Raw genomic sequence first — 22,104 nt, 5'->3', positions numbered from 1 at the left:
TATAAGCAAAATATGTGCTAATTCACTTTTATGCATACACATAACTTTAACTAGTTTAGTTTACTGTTATTTATATTTGTCCTTGCCTTCTAAAGTTAAAAAGTTTGAATTTAGAGATTTCTCCTAGCACAGTATGTTTTACGGTATGCTTTAGACTATGCATGAACTCTCTTTGCAAAATCATAAACAACTGTGTTGGTTAGCTTATTTACTTCAGACTGTAATTAGAAAAGATAACCATGTGTAGCCTATCTTCAAATTATCAACAGTGTGAAATTATCAAAACATGATTTTCCCTGAGCTATGAATGACATTTCATAATATGCGTGTTACTAGATCTCTGCATATCCTTACTTAGAAACATAGTGTTAATGTATGAAAACCAAGAGCCAAACATAACCAGTAACACAGATTTAAATATATGCAGTAATATAAAGTAATATGATTTATGTCATAGGTCCTTATTAGTTCTTAGTCAGCAGAAGTTTCTAAAAACATAGTTTATCAAAATTTATATTTAAGTTCATGTCATAGAAGAGATATGACACAAGGCATTCTTCTAATGTAAAATTACAGCAGTGTCTGAAGAAGATTATTTCAATTACTGGGAGAGGTAAAATTATAATTCTCAAATTTCTCTAAGTTTACATCTTCAAATATATTTTATAAATCCAACAATTTTCAGACATTTTTTCACATACCTGTCTTACTCATTCAGCTATTCTGAAGCTAAGACAACATGCAACACAAGAAGTAGTTAAAAACTGCCTGGGTAAGGTTGCTTTTCCAGGTTTATTGACAGATGTATGGGATGACCCTCAAGGCTGACTATGGGGTTTGTCACTTGTGACTGATGTAGCCATTCTGTGCTTATGCTGATAAAACCTTTATTCAACTTTTTACTTTCATGCATTTTTTCTTACCATGTATAAAACCAATGTATCTTTTTGACCAGCTGTCATTCCATTTAGGTAAGACAAATTTTTTGTGCTTTAGCTTTCCATGAAAAAAAAAAAAAAGAAGAAAAAAACCAATAGGTAAAAGGAATTATTTGTTCCTTAGAAATTCCAGTTACCAAGAGTGGATGACACACTGTTGAAAGAATTACCCATTGCTGAAACTTGTCACTGTATGACATGTGTTATTCCCAAACATTTTCATGTGAAGTGTCCCACTAAGAAATACCAGGATTATATCTTAAAAATTACTCTGAATACTTCAAGGCATGGCATACCTAGTAATGTATTATTCACACAGGTATTTGAAGCTGTCAGATATTCTTGTAACAATGATATTGTTAGCAAACTAAAGCTGCTTTTCTGTGACTAAGACTGCAAGATATAAATAAATTTGACAGGCCAATGGGGACTTTTGTCTCTGCAAATTTGTGATGTGAATCATCCAGAAATCCAGTCTGCATCTTTTTTTCAAACATCCATCAAAGCTAAATAATGTCACAAAAGAGTTTATTTTGGAAACCTATAATGCATTCTCTGAAAGAATTAAAGACTTAAAAATCTATGTACTCCAATCTTTGCATATCCTTAAATACAGCTATTTTGAAATGCACGACCTGATGTGATTTTATAATTTTTAATTAAAAAATAAAATTCAAGAGTCATGTCAACACTTTCACTAGTTACTAACTCTGAGGTGAGAAAATTACTCCCAAACCTTAAACATGGTGATACTGCTTATATATTTATGTATCATAGCTTCCCTGAGGCTTAATTTGTGCTGAGATAAAACTCTATGAGTGTTCCACGGACAGATGAGGATGAAGAGAGAAGAGTCTGCATAGCGAGGTTGGTTTATTCTGGGAGATAAGAAACCTGTCAAAGAATCCAGATGACTTACTTTTGGATGATGAACATAGGCCTGCAGATCAGATATTTTCTAAATTATATATATATAATGTGGGAAAGAACATCTTTAGCTTACCAATATTCTGATAAATAATTTATCTTGCAACTGAAAAGCTTCTTTATCCCACAAGCTTCTAAACATTCTTCTTACTAACATGGTTTCAGTACTGCTGGCTGAATGCTCTGTAGATAAATATAAAATTTTAAACATTTCCTTTTAATTTTCTTTTTAAATGCTGGTTTAAATTTGTTTTTCAACCAGAAGGCATTCTAAAACTTAACCCAAAGAAAATGTAAGTTTATAATTCAAATATTGCTTGAGGGATCCTTTTGTCAGAGAAGGAGACAGTAGAGAAGGAAACCTTTGAAGCAAGAGAAATTCATGTTATTAAATAATGATATTTTATGTCTTGCATCTGCCGAATAATTTATCTCAGCAGAAGATAAGTAAAAATGCTCAAACTTAACAAACAATCAGGACTGTCCTGTGATAAGTTCCATTGAAATGTTCTCAGGAAAAAAAAAATTAATAGAATTGTCTGAATCAGTCACCAACACTGATGTCCACTACAGAACCTAAAGAAAAGAGTAAAGTACAATTTCTTTATTTTTCCTTTTTCTTTTTTCTTTCATTTTAAATACATTTCAGGATTTTGCTCTCTTGTTTCTGTGCCTTAGCAAACCATGGACATCAAATATTTTAGGTTTACTACTGAGGACCAGAAATTACTCTAGTATAAAGGCTGAGGGGAAATTCATGGTACCTGACGATGACAATACATGATGAAGATGACAATATATGATGAAGAAGATGTGTCAACCACCCATTTCCAGATTCATTAAAAAACACGAAAGCTACAGGGACTCTCCTCCACTGTAATCCATACTTTAGTAAATAACATTATGACTTCTCTTATCATTTAACTTATTACTTAAAAGTTCCCTTCTAATAACTGAGAAACAATGTAATAAAAGTATAAAGAGTATGGACAGGTGTAGATTGATATCAGGTCACTTCATGCAAGTGAAAGAATAAAGTGATTGAAGCAAAAGCACAAAGCAATTCAATGCCAATATTGAACCTCTCAAGACCTCAATCCTCATACAATATTAAAGTGAATCCAAGACAATTTCTGCCAAGAATTTCAGCTAATGAGTTAGATTGCTATCCAATTAGATGCCAAGGCATTGTTAACTGGAAATGTTTTACCCAAGCACTGCATTTTCTATCTGACTCTGACAGTTGGGCATGTTCTTTGGATTTTAGATTAGCTGAGGAAGTTAAGGAATCATGGCTTTTAAATACAGATATTTTAAATACAGATATTCCTTAAATGGGAAAGTTAGTTATTTAAACTAACTTTCCCATTCTGAAATATATCAAATAACTATTATACAGATAACTATTCATACAACTTTATTGCATATGAATATATTTCAATATTAAAATTAAACCACTAGGTAAAATGAAATATCAAAAATTTAGATGTAGTATACTCAGATAACAATAGTTTTTGCCATAATTAAAATATAAAGAAAAATAGTAAAAGTTCAAAAGTTCAAACTGTCATAATGCTGTAAAAAACGCTGATTATCATCAATACATTATCAGCAAGAGTTTATGTTGGTATTTTATTTACAGGTGAAAATTCTGACATTTATAATGAAATTATGGCTGTTAAGTTATTATAATAAAATCTGTTTCTTCTATACAAATTTAACAGTGGGAGCTACAACAAAAATTTGAAAATTATTCCATTCCTCTGAGATTTTTTCTTTCACAGAAATAATAAAAAAATTCATAGTTGAAAAAATCATAGTCCATTAGTGCAATAGACCTTCCAAATTAACTGTTTGGCCATTTTCCCTTAATAGTGAACCCTAGTCTTTTATGTATCATTAATCTCAAAAGAATAATTTGCATAACCCAACTTCACCTTAAAAAAAACCTCACAGTGATTCAAACAAAATCACCTAGAACTGTTTTTTAACAGCTTTTACTTTGTCTGAAGTCAAAGAATGAATTTTTGTTTTAACATGATGTGGGGTTATTCTTCTAAATACCTTAATTCTTATCACAAAGTACAAACATCAGGAAACTGACATTTGGAGAACATCAAACTCATTTAAATCTGTCAAAATTAATTCCCATATATTAATAAAGGGTCTACTTCTTTCATCTTAGGACTTAGAAGGCTACATAGTGTTCAACTACTGTCATCTGAATAATTACTAAAGTTTCTGAAAAAGCTAACATATTTGTCCATAGATAAACCTGGTAGAGGGGAATAAAGTAGACAAAATATAAATGTTACTTCCAATCTTTAAAACGTCTAATGCTAAGTAAGGAAGATATGGGTCAAAGCAAGAAGGCTAACCATTGCATTTTTTTAGAGAAAGAAAAGACATTTCATTACCAGTCTGCACACAGAACAGTGATCGACTTGAAATAATTTCATAATGCCAGCATTATTAAAAAGAAACATTTTCACCAAAGCTGGTGTCAAAGAGACTGGCAATATATATTCAAATTCCATTGAGATCAATCTTCACATTCATTCATCAGATACAGGCCCTTGAAGAAAGAAAGCACTCTATGAGATTTTAGGTATAATAGTGATGATTTATAACAGGAAATAATTAAACATTAGTGTAATTTGTGACATTGTTGAACTAAATTAGCAAAATTTAATTTTAAAATTTTAAACAGTCTTGATTTGTCAGTCTTCTAAACACTCCCAAAAACACATATGTTTATTTCTGCATCTGATATATGTAAATGTGTATAAATTAATATTCAGCTTTAATAGTTTTCAATCAAGTGACAGCCATATGATGCAACATTTAAAATAATCATCTTCAAGTGTATATCATAATTTTTTTTAATAAGAAAGGATAACTTTTGCTTTGCATCTGTGTTTATTTTATCTAACAACTGTTCACAGAGAATTTTTTACCCCATCTAAAAATTATACGTAAATAACATTTTTCTCTATCCATAGTGTCATCTTTACTCATTTGTTTGTTTTACATAGGTCTAGCAATCTATAGGGAACTCATCACCCCACATGGAAGTAGGAAAATATTTCAATTATAATTTAGTTCAATTATCTGTATTTTATTGCACTCATAAGAAATATTTAAGGAAGAAAAAACAAAAGCCACAGGATCCACTCTGAATCAATAATTTTTCCTAACAACAGGTCTTACAAATTTTTCCTTCAGGCTAATCTCAGTTTCTAAAACTTGATGCAATTGGTTTTTGTATTACACTGAGTTAAATGCATCACACTTCATGCTTCATTTACCTGCTCTGTGACTGTAGCCTATATAATAAACACAAAGCTGCATACTAACAATTCTGTCTGAAGAAATTAATTATCTGCATTATTTTCTTCTAGAATCTCCCTTCCTTATCATAGAATCATAGAAAAATTTAGGCTGGAAAAGATCTCTAAATTCATTGAGTCCAGCTGTTAACGCAGCACTCCCAAGTCCACCACTAAACTGCAAGTGCCACATCTACCCCTCTTCCAAACACCTCCAGAGATGGTGACTCAACAACTTCCCCAAGCAGCCTATTCCAGTGTTTAACTACTCTTTCAGCAAGGAAATTTTTCCTAACATCCCACCTAAATCTGCAATGGTGTAACCTGAAGCCATTTTCTCTTGTCTTATCTTGTTACTTGGGAGATGAGACTGACCCCCACCACCTCACTACAACTTAGTCTCAGGTAATTGTAGAGAGTGATGCGATCCGTGCTTACAATGGATTAGGCCACAGGAACATGCTGTGAATGCTGTATAGTCTGAAGCCATTGTACTGATAAGATTAGGGTTAGTGGGAACCCTTTAACCTGTAAGTAAATTCTTGATTGAGATGAGAAAATTATTTATTTTGTTATTGTTTCCCTTTATAGTTCATGATTGGTTTATTTTCTTGTGCAAGGTAAAATTCCATCATCCCTCTTCATGCAAAGCAGTGCAGTCTAATAATGTTCATTCCTGCACTACATCAGAAACATATTCATATGGTAATCCATTGAATCTATTAAACTTAAAATCATTATATATTTACTTGCTCAGTGCTGGGCTAGGCAACACAACAAAGAGATCTAGTAAGTACAGCAGCACTAATCTGATGGAGGAAAGAAACTGCAACATCAAATATCTGCTGCAGAGAATGCATATTGCCCAGTCTCTCTCAAGTAAATATCATGGATTCAATCAAGACTTGTAGACCTATTAACTTAAGCAATATGTTTAGACAAGTTCCTTTAAATTTCTTCACAAATGGTTATATTATATAATAATTCATAAATATATGGCCTTAAGATCTGCAGAATGTTCAGATTTCCCATGTATACATATTACAACTAAATTATTTAAAAGAACTAATTGAAAAGTTTAGTTTAAAACTAGCATAACATTTCAACCAATAAACATGAGGATATGCAGAATAGGTTCCCTAGGCATCTATCTTTACCACTGACCCATGAATGATATGTTGAATAGTAATTACAGATTTTTTTTTTCAGCGTGCAATCCCATTGGGCTCTCTCTAGAACCTAGATCTGGCCCCTAAAGGGTACATACAATAATAATTTAAATATGTATTACATAATAACATTTATACTTCGTAGACCTTACCTGGAAATGTTTATTAATACAAACAGAGAAAGAACTCGTATTAACCTTAACTTGGTGAGGAAAAATACTATCTATAAGAAAAAAAGCCAAAACAAACAAAACAATCTCTCTGATATGTTAGAAAGTAAACATGTTTGAAAGAAGATAATTAAAAGTTTGTTGATCATCCTGCTTCCAGCTCAGTGAATTAAGACTTTGCAAAAAATCTCCAAACAAATGATAATTTATTTATGAATGTAAATATATATTACAGAATCACAGAATGAACAAGGTTGGAGGGACCACAGTGGCTCATGTGGTTTAACATCTCTGCACAAGCAGGGTCATGCCAGAGCACATGGCACAAAATTGCATCCAGATGGCTCTTGAATATCACCAGTGAGGGAGACTCTGCAAGCTCTCTGGACAATCTGTTCTAGTTCATGGTCACCTGCACAGTAAAAACTTCTTCCTCATATTCAGGCAGAACTTCCTGTGCATCAATTTCTGCCCATTGCTTCTTGTCATACTGCTTGGCACCACCATGAAGAGCCTGGATCCATCCTCTGACACTCTCCCTTCAGAAGCCTCATGCAGTGATAACGATCCCTTTCAGTTGTCTCTCCTTGAAGCTGAACTGGCCCAGCTCCCTCAGCCTGTACTTGTAAGAGAAATGCTCCAGTCCTTAATCATCACTGTCACCCTCCTCTGGACCCTCTCCAGGATCTCCAGGTCTCTCTCCTACTGAAGACCAGAACTGGCACTCCAGATGTGCCTCACTAGGGCTGAGCAGAGGGGCAGGATCACCTCCCTTGAACTGCTGGCAATGTTCTTCCTAGTGCACCCCAAGATACCATTGGCCTTCATGGCCACAAGGGCACACCAGCTTTTTGTATAATATTTATTATTACTGAAACCAAAAAGCCACCCAAAATTGTCTTCGCAGTATGTCGCAAACATTTCAAAGGAGATTTTGTTAAGGAGAAAGGGAAACTATTCTGTTTTTTTAAGGAAAATATTGCCAAATAAAAGCAGCATGGTAAAGTTTCTTGTTCTACATATAATCTTTGTGCAAGATGCAGTGTGCATGAGAGAAAAATAAATGTGAATAGCCCTTTGGTAATTTCATATTCTTCTGTTTGAGCTGCATAGTGCTTAAGCAAATCCTGGTTTCTGGAACAGAAGCAAAAAGAAAAAGTAGATAGAACAAGTGGAATGTGAAGTGAGTCTTCTAATAGCAAGAATTGATTCATTGCAAGAAAGTCAAAGTCTTTCCTATGCAGTGAGTATGTATTAAAACCTAGAAGATTTTACCTGTGATTCCCGAATAGACTGGTGAAACAAAGAGGAAATATCCACACTTCTTTATTAGCTACTCTTATATGGCAGGTGCTAGAGAATTAGATTGTAGTGAATGAGGTATAAAAACTGCATTTGTTATGCCTTCTTTTGATGAGTATTCTAAGCCTCTTACTGGACTTTATTATATAATATGGCCTGATTGTGGCAGCAGCTCTCTGGCCACAGAGAGCAGGCACAGGCTTTCCCAGGCATTTTCCTGGAGAAGGCTGTGAGAAAATCAGAGAAAAGAATAAGAAACATATCTCCACTTGTTTCACCTAGTGTTGTGCACATGTGGAATGTGTCATGGATTTGTTTACCAAAGGGTGATTTCTTAATTGGGCACTGGATAGTGTTTGGGTTGATTGACCAGTTAGGTAAAAGCTGTATGGGACTGGCTGTAAGGGTTACTGAGTTTGTGAATAAGTATAGTATAATATAGTACAAGATGATGTAATAAAGCAATTGATCAGCCTTCTGCAACCATGGAGTCAATGCTCATTATTATCCAGCTGGGGCTTGTGGTGACACTTATGGCATCACAAATTGTGCAAGTCACATATATTTGTTCTCTCACCAGTTGGAAGCTGGGGATGTATATGTATTTTATTATGTTATATTAATAGGTAACACAATAAAAAGACATATGCAAATACATATATATCAATATCAGGTTTTATGGATACCTGGTGAGTTTCATAATTTAGCTTGGTAAAGATGACATATAAGGAGATCCTGGAAATGTTTACAACTTCCAAGCTTATCCAAAAACTAATTGTTATGCCAAAGATAGACAAAACTTGGCTCTACCTATTTAACACCTCTTCTGTACAGAACAATCTGTACAGAACAATCTGACCAAAAACCTCCTGAATTTAACAGAATGACTCTGAACTGTGGTGAAAGCTCTGCATGGTTAGGCTGACTTACAGTGTTCTGGTCTGTGATCTGAACAACCATTAGGAAATCAATCATCCAAAGCAGAGACAAATGGGTAAAGAAATGGGTATTACTTCATACTGTACTGGATTTGATCCTGAGGAGAAAGCTGTACTCACAGTAATGAATAATGTCAGGGGTTAAGAGCAAGACATTTAATTTTTACTTGGTTCAATTTTAATCTGTTTCATGGAGATATTAACATTACCACACTCAATATTGAACTCCTTAAAATACTGGAAAGGCATTAAATTAACTTTATTTAAAAGGAGTTTCTGGAATGTTATGATTAATCTCTCTATGCCCACCACACATCATTTTTTACAAACTAGGAGAAATAATTCCTCCTGCAGACATAAAAAAAAAATTACATAGTTACTTGACACATGCTACAATTGGTTTCCCTGTTTTCATTCCTAAGAATTTTCTTTTATTGTAAAATACAGTTATTTTTATTTGTTTCTGGCCATTTGCTAACATACAGTTGCTAACATGGGGGAAGCTTCCAGAAGCTTTCCACCCCTGTGACTGCCCACCCCCCCCCCCATTTCCAGAAACCAGGCTGTGCAAAACCAATTCACATGCATCTTAAAATCTCAAGATTTTAAAATTTTCCATTTAACAACCAGTACATATCATTTTATTCTCAGAATATTATTATTTATCAAAACCTGAAATCATATAATTTAGAATACCATTTGATCTTCCTTAAATACAACAAGATATGCTACCTTATTTGCATGTTTTCCACCTGCTTGGAAAAAATTTAGCTGTTATTTTTTGGATCTTACTTAGAAACATGCTAAAATAATACAAATACATTTCTTACATTCTGTTTTATTCATGTGAGTGATCAAAAAAATTCAGTTATCACACTCTTCAGAACTCCATAATTATTTTTAAATCTGAGCTCTTTTATGATTTGATTTTTTAAACTCAGTTTTTAGTTTATGAAGAGTATAAAAACATTCTTCATAAGGAAAGAAATACCTAGATATAAATAGGCTATTATCGGTCTTGTTGTGTAAAGCATAATCTTGTAAAGAGATTGAAAACAACCTCTTCGTTGTTGGCCAGAGCTAGATCTCCTGTGTCTGAGTAACCAGCATATTCCTAAATAAAGGTTAACCACAGCAAGGAAACCTCAGTGTCTCATGTGAAAGGTCTGATTTTGCTAGCACCTCTTTTCCTTTTCTAGGCAGGTCTCCAAAATTGAGCTCTTATATGATTTGATGCTATATTCTCCTTTTACACCTGAGACAGAGTTCAGACCCAGCTAAGTATCAATCACTTGGTCTTGCATGTGATAGCTTTAAGTGTATGTAAAATCACAACTCTGAAGACTCTGAATTATTTTTACCTTGAAAACAGACACATAAATTGCTTAACAGATAGGCAGGGGTTTTCAACATTATGATGCTGGGTTTGGGCATCATTTATCTAAATATTTGGCATTTGGATACTAAAATATTTTACTGGACAAAAATATTTTAGAAAAAAAATAGGGCAAGAAACTGGCCCTTGTATTGAAGATTCACTGTTATGGAAGCATAGGACTGGGGAGAAATATGCTATTTTTCATTAACCATAACGCCATCACTGGGGACCTCTACGACATTTTTAGTACTCTAAGCAAAAAATTATATACCTTACTCAGGAATGCAGAATTGGTGCCAGGAAGTCTTACCCTGCTTTTCAGCAGCAGACTTGCTGAAAATACTCAGCAAATAACTTGGTTCACCAAATAAGAAAACAAGAGCCCTTTCAATGATAAGAAGCATTTTCATGCCAGGAAGCAGAGTTACTACTACAGACTTGGTAGTCAATGTTCAAATATTAAATAACTTCAGAAATATTAATTTAATTAATAAAAATAAATGTTCCTATTAAAAATCCACAAACATTTTCTACACCTTTTCCACCTTTTATCCAAGACTGCTTTCTTACCAAAACCATCAAAGTTTTTGTCCAGCTGCTACAGTGTAATAGACCATATATCAGCTGTACCCATTTCTTCCCATGTGATTTACATGAACTGTAATTCCCAGATAATGTAAATATTGACTCTGATTACTAAGGAAATTGTCACTTATGTTATATCACAGTACGTCTCACCTTTTGTGACACTTACAAAAATTAAAATGTTCTAAAAATTAGATCATAATATGTTCTACCATTCCTGTTATGAAGTACTCCAAAATGGGCTAATTATTAGCTCTGTAAAATGTTTTACTAAATTTCTCAATGTGCTCAAATCACCTTTCATGCTGGAAAAAAAGTTCAGAGGCCACTTGCGCAAAAAAAAAGTCTGTATATCACTTCTTTTAACAAATTTAATTATTGGGGTGGTACACCTGCCCACCTGTTTAAGTCATGTTAAATTCCAGTTGTCATCATAATGACAAAATCTTTTTCTTATGAATAGCAGTGACTTTTAAAAATCTCTTCATTGGTATTTTATTGTAAGCTCAAAACCAAGAGCAAAATATAACTTGGTTGCAAGTATATATTTCCCTTAAATTTAGCTTTTCTTAAGGTATTCAAAGTGGCACTTTTAAAAGACATGTCAAGGTTTGAAACTCAAAAAGGCCACAGTGCCTGATTTGGTGCTACATTCACAGAATAGCTCTTTGGGCTAAATCAGAACCTTTACTAAAATGAAAATATTTTTTTTCCTTTGTAAACACATGATTGACTGGCATATCTGTTACTGAGCAAGTCCTCAATTAATTTGCAAGAAGGCACCATACCAGTCCAGGAGATGAGTAGTAGCCCTGGCAGGATAAACAGTATGCAAGAGTATGTGTAAAGGCATGATTCCCAGCTTGAAATGCTTCTTTACTCATGATTAAGAGGTTGTGTAATCACTAGCCTAGCTCCAAGACCAATTAGCATTGAAAAAAAACATCCACTGTTCAGCCACATATGGTGAGCTTATGACCTTGGTGAATTAAATGGATTAGTGTGCGGTTTCATTCTATGAGCTAAACCTCAGCTTTATCACACTGCATTCAGCTGAAAACAGTTCCAGAATAAATCAATAAAAGGTCATTTGTTAGACTAGAGCTTACTCTTAGCAGGAAGCCATGTGAAAGACTTAAGCAAAGAAAATTTATTAATGTATCCCTTCAAATAAGCATAGGTGACTTAGAGACCCTAATCTTCTGGCCATGTATGCAACACTTCCAAATAAAAATTTTTACTTAAAATTACTGAACCATAATGAATGGTGCATTTTTCCATTCCAAAAACCTGTTCTAGGACAGAAGCCTCAATCTTCTCGGAACCTCAGTTAAGCACATGGGGCTTTGTAGGAACTTGCTGATATACTCACAAATGCCATTTCTGGGGTTTTTTGAGAATGATTATCTCCTTTTTTTTGTTCTCTTTTTTCCCCCCATTTTGTTGTATTCTGTTTGAGGACTCTGGCACAAAGCTGAATAATCTTAGGCTAGCTGAGCTGCTGCATGTATCTAAGGGTTCTGAATGAAAATGAGGTGGAATGTACTGACTTGCATATGAATCATTAACATATAAGTAGCTACATTTTCTTGCAAATTTGTGTGACAGCTAACATGCACAAAGTTAGCAGGTATAGTTCAGCTAATTCTTATTAGTGTCTGTGCCAGATACTTAAGCTCTTATTGATTGAATCTTTTCTATAAGGGTTGATGATTTCATCTAAGAAAGATGACAATGAATGGTCTCTTGGAGGATGGGTAAATTTATTCCTTCATATCTTTCATGTTCTACAGGAGGAACTTTTAGCCAGCAATCATAGGCTGTCTGTGACTTTTTGTGCCTGCTTTTGAAATAATTATTCTCAGGAATAGTCCTCGAGCCAGGGGAGAAGCACAGCAGATCTGGTAGCAGCTGCAGCCTATCCATGGATGATATTTTCCATGGGCCCTACTTATATCTGGGTATCACTGCACTCAGGTAAATGGTACTCAGCTGCCTCAAGGCCCCACCACAGGGCAGGAAAAGGGCTATGGTGGTTTGCAGTCATCCTATGATGGTACAAGATATTAAAAGTCCTAACCCATCCAAGATATTAAAAGTCCTAACCCATCTCAAACAGGAGGATGTCATCATAGAATGAGGTGGACATGAATTTATTCTCCAAAAATATGCCTGTTTTAACAGAATTTCAGTTAAAATAATCAAGAAAAGTGCATAATTAATGCTGACAATACAGGACAAATGACAAAATTGCTAGCAATGATCCATATCATTACTACTTGTGAGCTCAAGCAGCAAAGTTAGTTTCTTTTTTACAGGTTAACTGTACTAGAAGTAATAGCCATGGGAGGGACTTTATTGGCTACCTTATCATTTACCAAGTGATTTAAGTTAGAAGGTAATTTTGAGCAGAGTGGGTGGAAGTCACTTTAACTGTTTTGGTGGCAGACGATGGCAGGAATATCATCATCAGTATCCTTTTTAAAGCAGTAGATAGAAACTGTGCAATGAGAGAATAGTAGATAAATGTGAGTGGATTAAGTTCTAGAGAGCATTGAAAAGATACATAAGAAACAGTTTCACTAAAAGGTCTCAGAAGTCTGCTGAATGTCACTTCAGTGAGCAAAGGTAAAGTTCTTAGTTGAACCCAAAATCCAGCAATGACAATGCACTTCTGAAGACCTTATAGGATATTACACCAGGCCCTGAGGAAAAGTCTGCTCAATGGCCAGAGAAAATATTAAAATAGCCTGCAGAAGAAGTTATTAACTTCATGAGATAATGAAAATGCTATACCACTTAAATTTGGTATCTGAGAAAAACCCCAACTATTCTGATGTAATTTTAGCTGTAAATTAAAAAGATACTTGTTTTCTAAAGCACATTCTACTAGAAGTTCATTAAAATGTCCTGGAAGGGCTGAATTTCATTTTTTGCTCAGGCAGAACTGAGAAAACCATCCTTCAGGTCCTTAGAGTTTTATGACCTACCTCTATCTGCTGGAATGTTTTTCAAGCTGTTTTCAATTATTTTGATGAATTAGCTTTTATAAATCTACTTATGCAAAAAGTGTAATTTCATCATGTTTTTTAGCTGTTTTGAACTTAGGGGTGTTCTATTTCTGTCATTCTAGTAGTTATAGACACTTTTAAATTTATTAACATCTGGTGCCAATTCTTTGTTCAGAAATTATGTATGACAATTGAAAGTCCCTAGGCATCCCACAGAAGCTGAAGTGTAGGAGATTGATTTTGGAGTATGCAAAACTATAGTTATTAAAACTGTCAGAAGACGGGGATATATTACTTAGATGCCAATAAGACCTCAGCTTTTTCCCTGCTGTATGTGTCCCCAACTCACAGAGTATTAACAACTTAGCTGACTCCTCCTCTCGCCATAGCAGGTAGAGCTTATTTAGACTAGAGCCACTAGAGAGTGTGACTGCAGCCGCAGCACAGAAGATTTTTCTCACGGGGCCTGTCTGTAAAGTTGTTCAAACTCTCAAGTCACGTCAGTTTTGGCCTGTACAACTGTTGCATTGAGAGTATAGACATTTGGCAGAAAATAAATTCCCTTGTGTTCTGGCTGGTCCTCAGAGAGCAGAGGGGCCAGATGCATCTGGACCTAATTTCTGATTGGAATCAATTTGGCGCTGTAAGCACGGTCAGGTTCAATAAGTATTTTCATGATCACAGACTCCTGAATAATGCAATTTATTGATGCAACAGTCTATAGATTCTTGTTGGATTGCCATATGAATAACTATACCTACAGGATATAAGTGCATGGTGCTATGTGCAAGGGTTTGCTCTGACACAGTCAGAGGTGCAAACTTTACAAAAGAATTGTCACTGCTTAGGAGTGGAGAGAGGAGCAAGCCCATCGACTTGTCTGCAAGGTGATTGCATTCTCTTCCACTGCCACGAAGGATTTCAAATGCCAGATTTATACTTTTAGAAGAAGTGGAGATGAGTCTGTTGTCAAATATCCTGTTGTTGCCATCATAAATGGTTTTAAGGACAGATAGTGAGGAATACGGAGAGGTACAAAGAGAGGTTACAAAGGCTGTGGATCTTGCACAAGGCTGGAGTGGAAGAGTAATGTATTGGTAACACTCACTCTTTCACCTGGCTGATTTCAGTGATTGGTCATCTGGCCTTCAGCCTGATAACCTGCCATCCCCTCGCTGTGCCTCATGCCCATGGTACTCCCTGCACCGCAAATCTCATGGCACATCTCATGGCTTTAGCCTCATTCCCACAACATCACTCCAGTTTATTTCAGAGCTGTGTGATCACCACAGCATACAGACCCTACTTCTGAGGGTATATTAGAATTTCAGAAATTGGTTTAATTCTGAAGGAAAACATAATTATCTTTCTTTCTCTCTTTTTCTTTCTTTCTGTATATACATAGGTTTATTTATACACATGCATGTCAAGAAAAGAAGTTTTACTATCAATATATTAGTATATTAAAAAAGAGAATTTCAAATATTTCAAAATATTTTTTAAAAAAATACTCTTTTTTTCAAGGTAACGTTTTTTTTTTTTTAATCTATCAGAAAAAATTCCTTGACATATGAAAGACATGTACTGCACTTACCAAACAGTCTTCCTAAAATTTTTAGAGTATACTATAGTTGATTGATCAGCCACCTTTGTAGCACTTGTTAAGAATATCATTAAGAATAGTAAATGATGGAATAATTAAAATACTTCTCAATCAAAGCAAGACCCCTGGTAAAGTTGCTGTTAGAACTGTCTTTTTCAATGGCTGTAATTTTTTGACAGAAAACATGTCTTAAATTAAATGGACTTCTAGACATCAAATATAGTTTACTTTAATGTAGTCTGCCTACATTATACAGAAACGTAACTTTCAGGATTCATATCATACACTGTATTAGTGGGCAACAAGCAAACTGGTGCTCAGATTAACAAGTTGGGATATTGCAGTCCTCATTCAGTCCTTTCCTCATTGAGTATCTTTTCATGAAGGATAAATGGGGATTTTAATTTCAATTTTTACATGAGTGTCATTTTAGCTAGGGAAAAAAACCCAAAAAATAACAATGAAGCAAAACATCTGGTTAACTCATTCTTTTCATCTGTTTGTGCACTGTCAGAGTGTTCAAGCAATAATGCAAATTTTTATAGTGTTTAGAAAATAACTCCTCCTGAGTTGGGAGAAATATTTTTACAAAATTTTATTCAAAGAACAGATTAATTAATTTTTGTTTGGGGTTTTGTGCTGAATTCTTCTGGGTTTCTGTAACTATAAAATTCAGTAAGCTATACATCCCAAACTTTAGCATTTTTTCTTGTGGATAACTGTTAGCTGATAACATTGTAAATTCAGTTTTGTCCTTGCCTACACTGCTTTAAAAGTTTTGATCAACACCAAGTTAGTTAACATTCCTCCAAAGGTTGTACTCTAGTAGCATAAATTCTTGCAGGTCTTTACAAACATTGTGAAGATACAAAGAACAGAGAATAATTCCTCCTAACATTTGGGGAATGTTGATGTGATAAATGACTGTCAAAACTTAATGGGTCTTACAAAAGCTATCTTCATGTGTGTGCTGGATTTTAAATGAAAAATTTATTTTGACATTATTTATAACCATTGTTATTAGCTTCCAAAAATACTTCTCAGCTATTTTTTAATAAGAATGCTGTCTGAAAGTTTTACAAACTTTAAAAATATATATTTGTTCAGAGATCCTTGAAAGAAGACAGTGTAAACATCTTACTTTGATTTCTTTCTTTTTAGAAATTATATGGTGATGAGAGCAGAGAGTAGAAATAATTTTCGATAATACACTTTGCCTGCTAGTAAATAAATAGCCTTATAATCCCAAGATAATTTTTGTGACCCAAAGCTACAGCACTAATGCACACACTTAAAAAAGGTGATGGTTCACTGTATTACTTTGTGACAAGAGAATATGACCCCTCCTGAAACAAACTGTAATCATCTATAGACTGGAATGGATTAGCATAAAAAGTTTGTTGTCAGTTATGAATAATGAATATGCTTTTGAATTAATCCTTTTCATAAAAAGTTCATAAGGGATAATAAAATAATTCTTCACTACATTCCTTTTTCTTAACATTTCATAGTGTTAACCACTCTTTGCACAGATGTTTCCTCCTCAATAGTGCTTCTTATTATGACAGCATAAGTATAAAAGCCATATGGAGAATTAGAAAATAATGATCTAATTAGTTTGTAGTGCATTTTGTTTCAAATTCCTTATATTGTAATAAAAGTACTTAATTTGAGTGGTGAGGCTAGTTCCTCGAGGGCATGGAGGCTCTACAGGAAAAACTTGACAGAATCACTGTGCTGAAGACAACTGCTGAGGTTCAGTAAGGCCCACTGCTGGGTCCTGCACTGGGGTTACAGCAGTCCCATGAAGCGCTATGGGCTGGGGAGGAGTGGCTTGAGATCTGCTTGGCAGAAAGGGACTTGGGGGTGATGTTTGACAGCTGGCTCAGTAAGAGCCAGCAGTGTGCCTGGGTGGCCAAGAAGCCCAATGGCATCTGGGCCCCTATCAGGAATAGTGCAGCCAGCAGGGCCAGGGAAGCGCTCGCCCTCTGTACTCGGGACTGGGGAGGGCACACCCGGAGCGCTGCGTTCAGTTTTGGGCCCCTCAGTTTAAAAAGACATGGAGATACTGAAGCCTATCCAGCAAAGGGGAAAAAGGCTCCTGGATGATCTAGGAGACACATCTTATGAGGAATGGCTGCAGGAGATGGGTTTGTTTAGTCTCAAGAAGAAGGAAGGAGCTCATCACTCTTCAAGTAGCAGAGAAGAGTTTGTAGTGAGGTCAGTCTCTTCTGCTGTCCTGCAGTGAGAGGACCAGAGAAAATAGCCTTAAAATGAGATAGGAGAGATTCAGATTAGGTATCAGAAAAAAGTTTTCACTGTTAGGGTGGTCAGGAACTGGAACAGGTTTGCCAGAGAGGTAGTGGAGTCACCATCCCTGGAAGTGTTTGATCCATCTGATTTTTGCTGTTTTGGGTGTTGTGGTTTAGTGGTTTAGGGATTACAGTGGTAATGCTGGATTGATGTTTGGACTTAATTATCTTAAGGACCTCTTTCAACATTGATGATGTGATGATGTTTTTTTCAAATCCACTCAGTGTTTGGGGTCTTTTTTCTTGCTGAAAACCAAAGTAAGTATTTATCATCTACATTACTGAGACATTTATTCATTGCATTGATTCAATTGGAAGGACATATTTAATTTCATGATTAACTTCCAGATCAAATGATTCCACAAAAACAATGATCTTTCTGTACTAGACTGACCAGTAAAAATCCATGAATTAACAACAGAGCAAAAACCATGGTGGGTTTGATTTTTTGTTGTTGTTGTTGGTTTGTTTTTTTTTTTTAATATATATAGCTTTCACATTGATGAAGTTGACCGCAGTACATATGACATAAGGAATAAATCCTTACAGAAATAATGATAAGTCTGCTACTGCATCAAAAAATAATGGTTGGACAAGTGATTATGTACAGCTTTTGAAGGCAAGTGTTTTGAAACATAATGGCATAGATACAATATAGCTGGGGTGGGGGGTGGGGACGTAGATGTTATTGAACTGAAAAGGTGCAAGTACAAGCAATTTTTTTTTTCTCTTCACAGTGAAAGTAAGTGTAAGTACAAAGCCAACAGCACTGGGAAACAAATAACTGATTTGATATCTGAGATCTTGAATGTAAAAAACATTAATCTTTGAAAGTATATCTGACACTTATTCCTGTACAGCTGAAGAAGAATTATGTGTTTTACTTCTGGGGCAGGATCATTTAATGTGACATCCAGACAATTTTATTTTATTTATAACTTCTGTGGAGAAACTTCTGAGAAAAAGGTCTGCATGTTTGTGTTGTATTTTTTAAACACCACAACAATACAAAAAATAAAACTGAGAATGCATTAGTGTTCAAATACTGAAAAGAAAACAGCATTATCTTGGGGGAAAAGCGAATGCTTCATTTCAGAAAACAGACATCAAAATTTCTCACCATTATTTCTGGAATGGATGTTTTCCTTGAGATTTACTATGCCCTCTCAAAGGCATAGTAAATCTCAAGGAAAACTTTCCATTTCTGTGTCTGGTGTCCAGCCTATAAGCAAACACACTAACATGCATGATAAAAGTTTCTTCACCAACACAGAGTTACAAGGTCACTCATTCTAAATCCTTACCACCATCTCTCTCTGCTACCTAATAAATGAGAAAAACAACAAAGCAAGGAAGAAAATAAGGAATGTCTCACAATTTGCATAACACTTTCCCAATGCCTGACAATGAAGTGCTGAAGAATATATTTCATTATTAAATCAGTGGGCAGAAAGAACAGAAACTATTGTGATAATATTGCAGATATTATGAAAAAAACATTATGTTACTGGTCTTCTGTGAAAGGGCATATTTGAAGCTACATAAGTTCCTCATCCAGGACAGAATGCCTTCAGCAACCAGTCTCATTCTGAAAACACCTGTATAGAGGAACACAATCTTGATATTATTATGTCACATGAAAGTGAGCTTTCCTTGAACCCTTTATGTTTGTTCAATCTGCTAATGCCCCAGGAAAGCCAAAACCCCTGTGACCTATCCACCTGTCAGTATCCTGTTATGGGGACTCCACTGATAGTCCACTCTATCTGGGGGCATTTTGATTGACTTGTTCAAGCACACGTACCAATAGTACATCAGAGCCTAATCTTTTATTACAATTTTGAAAGAGAGACTCCTTAACAGATCTTGCCACTTTTGCTGAGTATGTTATTGACTGCTTATGACTACTAGGGCCTTTGCAGGACTTAGGGAAAACAGTTTACAGAATAACTCACCTAATTAATAGACACTCTGATAATAGAAAATTGTATCAGGTTAAGGTTTGAAAATTGACATTGATAGTAACTGACTTTGCAGTCAGTTATTTAAATGTATTTAAAGCAATATACAGACAAGCTCTAATTACCAATGAAAGTAGCTTGAGATAATAGAACATGCATAGAGTTTCTTACCGCATATGCATCCCTACAAGGGAAAAGAAATGCTCAGCCTGTCATCTGAGCCCAGAAGCTAGAATGGAATAGTCTCTAACTTTTCCCCATCCTTAACTTACCTTTATGCCATTTCTTTGTGTTTAGGTATAGCTTGAGTGACTATAGTCCTATACCTGTGTTACTGCTAAGTAGAAAAATCTGTCACTTCTCTGCTAAAGATATAGTTAATGAAATATAGAGCACACACCCACTGACGAGTGTTTGTACCTTGGAGGTGGGTAGCGTTGGGATGGAGGCATATGTTAATATTAAAATTGGATTATAATGAAGAAATTTTATTTGCAGGAAAATATTTTGCCACAATTGCTGATTCATCAGGACATCTCCTATCTGCCTTGGTTGGCAGGTTCTACGCAGTTTATCAGCCACAGTTATGCCATCAAGTTCCAATCCCTGTAAGGATTTCAACAGAGCATGGCTGCAGTGTATCCACTCTGCTCCACCCTCTGTTCCATCCTTCTTACCATGTGCTTAAGGGTGCAGGTTGTGTTGCATGTGGAATCATTGTGCCAAATGCCAAATGCAGTCCATGCAGGAAGTAGCAACTTCAGTTCACCTGTTCACTCCCTATTATCTGTAACGTTATATTCATATTATGTTAGAATGTGAATATAACTTTGCAGATTTCACTAATTTCACCCCCAGTCATCTTCCCACAGCAAGTCTCTGTTTTGCAGATTGTACTTGCAGAGAATTTGTAGTCTGCATTTTTGAAAAACTTGGTAACAAAATATGTTTAGCATTCCTCGTTGCAAGGAGACTGTTTAAAAAGCTCTAAAATGATATTTTAGTTTATAGGTTATTTATTGTCAACAAGTTTATTACTTCAAAACATTTTTCAATACTCCTCTAACAGAGACATATTTTACCATATCATCACAAAATCATTACTCAGTTTTGCATCTCTTTTATTTGAATTCTACATTCTGAAAGAATAGCATGTAAAGAAACCACCTATTTTTGAGAGAAGCAGTGGGACCAATTTAATAAGTGATGGTAGAAATACAGTCAGGAAAAAAATAGAGATGATTCAGCTTGGAAAAGTACAAGGTAATACATCTGGGGAGAAATAACAAAATACAAAATCAAATTCTGTAGAGGAGTACTGTGGATAATTAGAATGCTCAGAAAGACGTAAGGACAGTATTATATATATATTATATTACTTTTATTATATATAAGTATTATACAGCAAATCTTTTAAACTTTTTGCATTGAATTAACATAATCAATAAAACAAATATTTTTCCCCTATCTGCAAAGTTCAGGAAATGTTTTTTTGAGTCTTAATATAGTCTAGTGACAGCATACATTCCCAAAATAGTCCTCAGAGAAGCATTTCTGTGATGCAGAGAGCAGTGACATAGACATTGACATTACACTCTTAACTTTACAGGCTTCTCACATGCAAAAAACAAACAAACAAACAAACAAAAACGATGTCTGGCATCACAATTCCACCAAAGTGGCAACTGTTCAGAAGATACTTTTATCACATACATCACTGGCTGCCTGGATAAGAACATCACAAGTTTTCTGTGGCTTTCAACCAGAGCTGAAAGTGTGGAATAAGCCAACACTAAGGGTGAATGGAATAGGCTATCCAAAGGTTTAACCCCCAAGACATCTACCTGCAAAATGACAAACTCTTAGAAGAGGAATAGTTTTGCACCTGTATTTCCCATATGGTGTTCAGTATTTTTCCACGTTCTTCATCTTTCTGCAGTATGCTAGCATAGGAGCACATTTGAATCTTCCTCAGAATCTTGCTTTCAATAGATCATTCTTTTCTAAAAAATAAAAATTTAATGTAAATTCCTGAACAACTTTGCTTTTAAGCTGTATATATACACAGTAGTATTATGTAGGAAATACATCTTTCTGAGAAAATTCTGACATAGGAATAAAACTTTTTTTCCTATAATGGCATGGACATGTATCTTACTATTAAGTGCTGACCAGAGGACCATTTTAGCCACCTTCTCCACCTCCTTTGGTAAATCTCCTCTGACATCTGCATCACTTTCCTAGATGAATATGATTATGGAAGCCATTTAACTTATGTAATATTTTAGGAAATTTAAAGTCTGATTTTAGACATGGACAACACATGGTTATTATTTTTCTTGGTTATATTTTTTCATTAAATTAGTATTAGTTTTCTTATACACTGTCAGGATCCCTTTACCATGGATACTGTGCAAGGATATTTTGCTAAAATTGACAAATGTGGATGTACATAAGCATTAACAGTTTTCACTTAGTTAT

At 34.9% G+C, this 22,104-nt stretch overlaps 1 long non-coding RNA gene across 1 annotated transcript in view; it reads right to left on the bottom strand.

The window, feature by feature from the left end:
* Nucleotides 1-20,431: 20,431 nt before the first annotated feature.
* Nucleotides 20,432-22,104, bottom strand: part of LOC146768451 (uncharacterized) — a 29,153-nt gene continuing 27,480 nt past the window's right edge. The window contains exons 2-3 of the long non-coding RNA XR_014953029.1: nt 21,509-21,626; nt 20,432-20,895 (exon numbers count right to left, since the gene is read on the bottom strand). This is a non-coding gene — a long non-coding RNA (uncharacterized LOC146768451). The remainder of the gene's footprint in view (nt 20,896-21,508; nt 21,627-22,104) is intronic.

Source organism: Lonchura striata, chromosome 2 (assembly GCF_050655825.1).
Source record: "Lonchura striata isolate lonStrDom1 chromosome 2, ASM5065582v1, whole genome shotgun sequence".
NCBI classification, from domain to species: Eukaryota; Metazoa; Chordata; class Aves; order Passeriformes; family Estrildidae; genus Lonchura; species Lonchura striata.
Note: the sequence above shows the minus strand (reverse complement) of the source record. Positions and strands in the feature narration are given on the sequence as shown.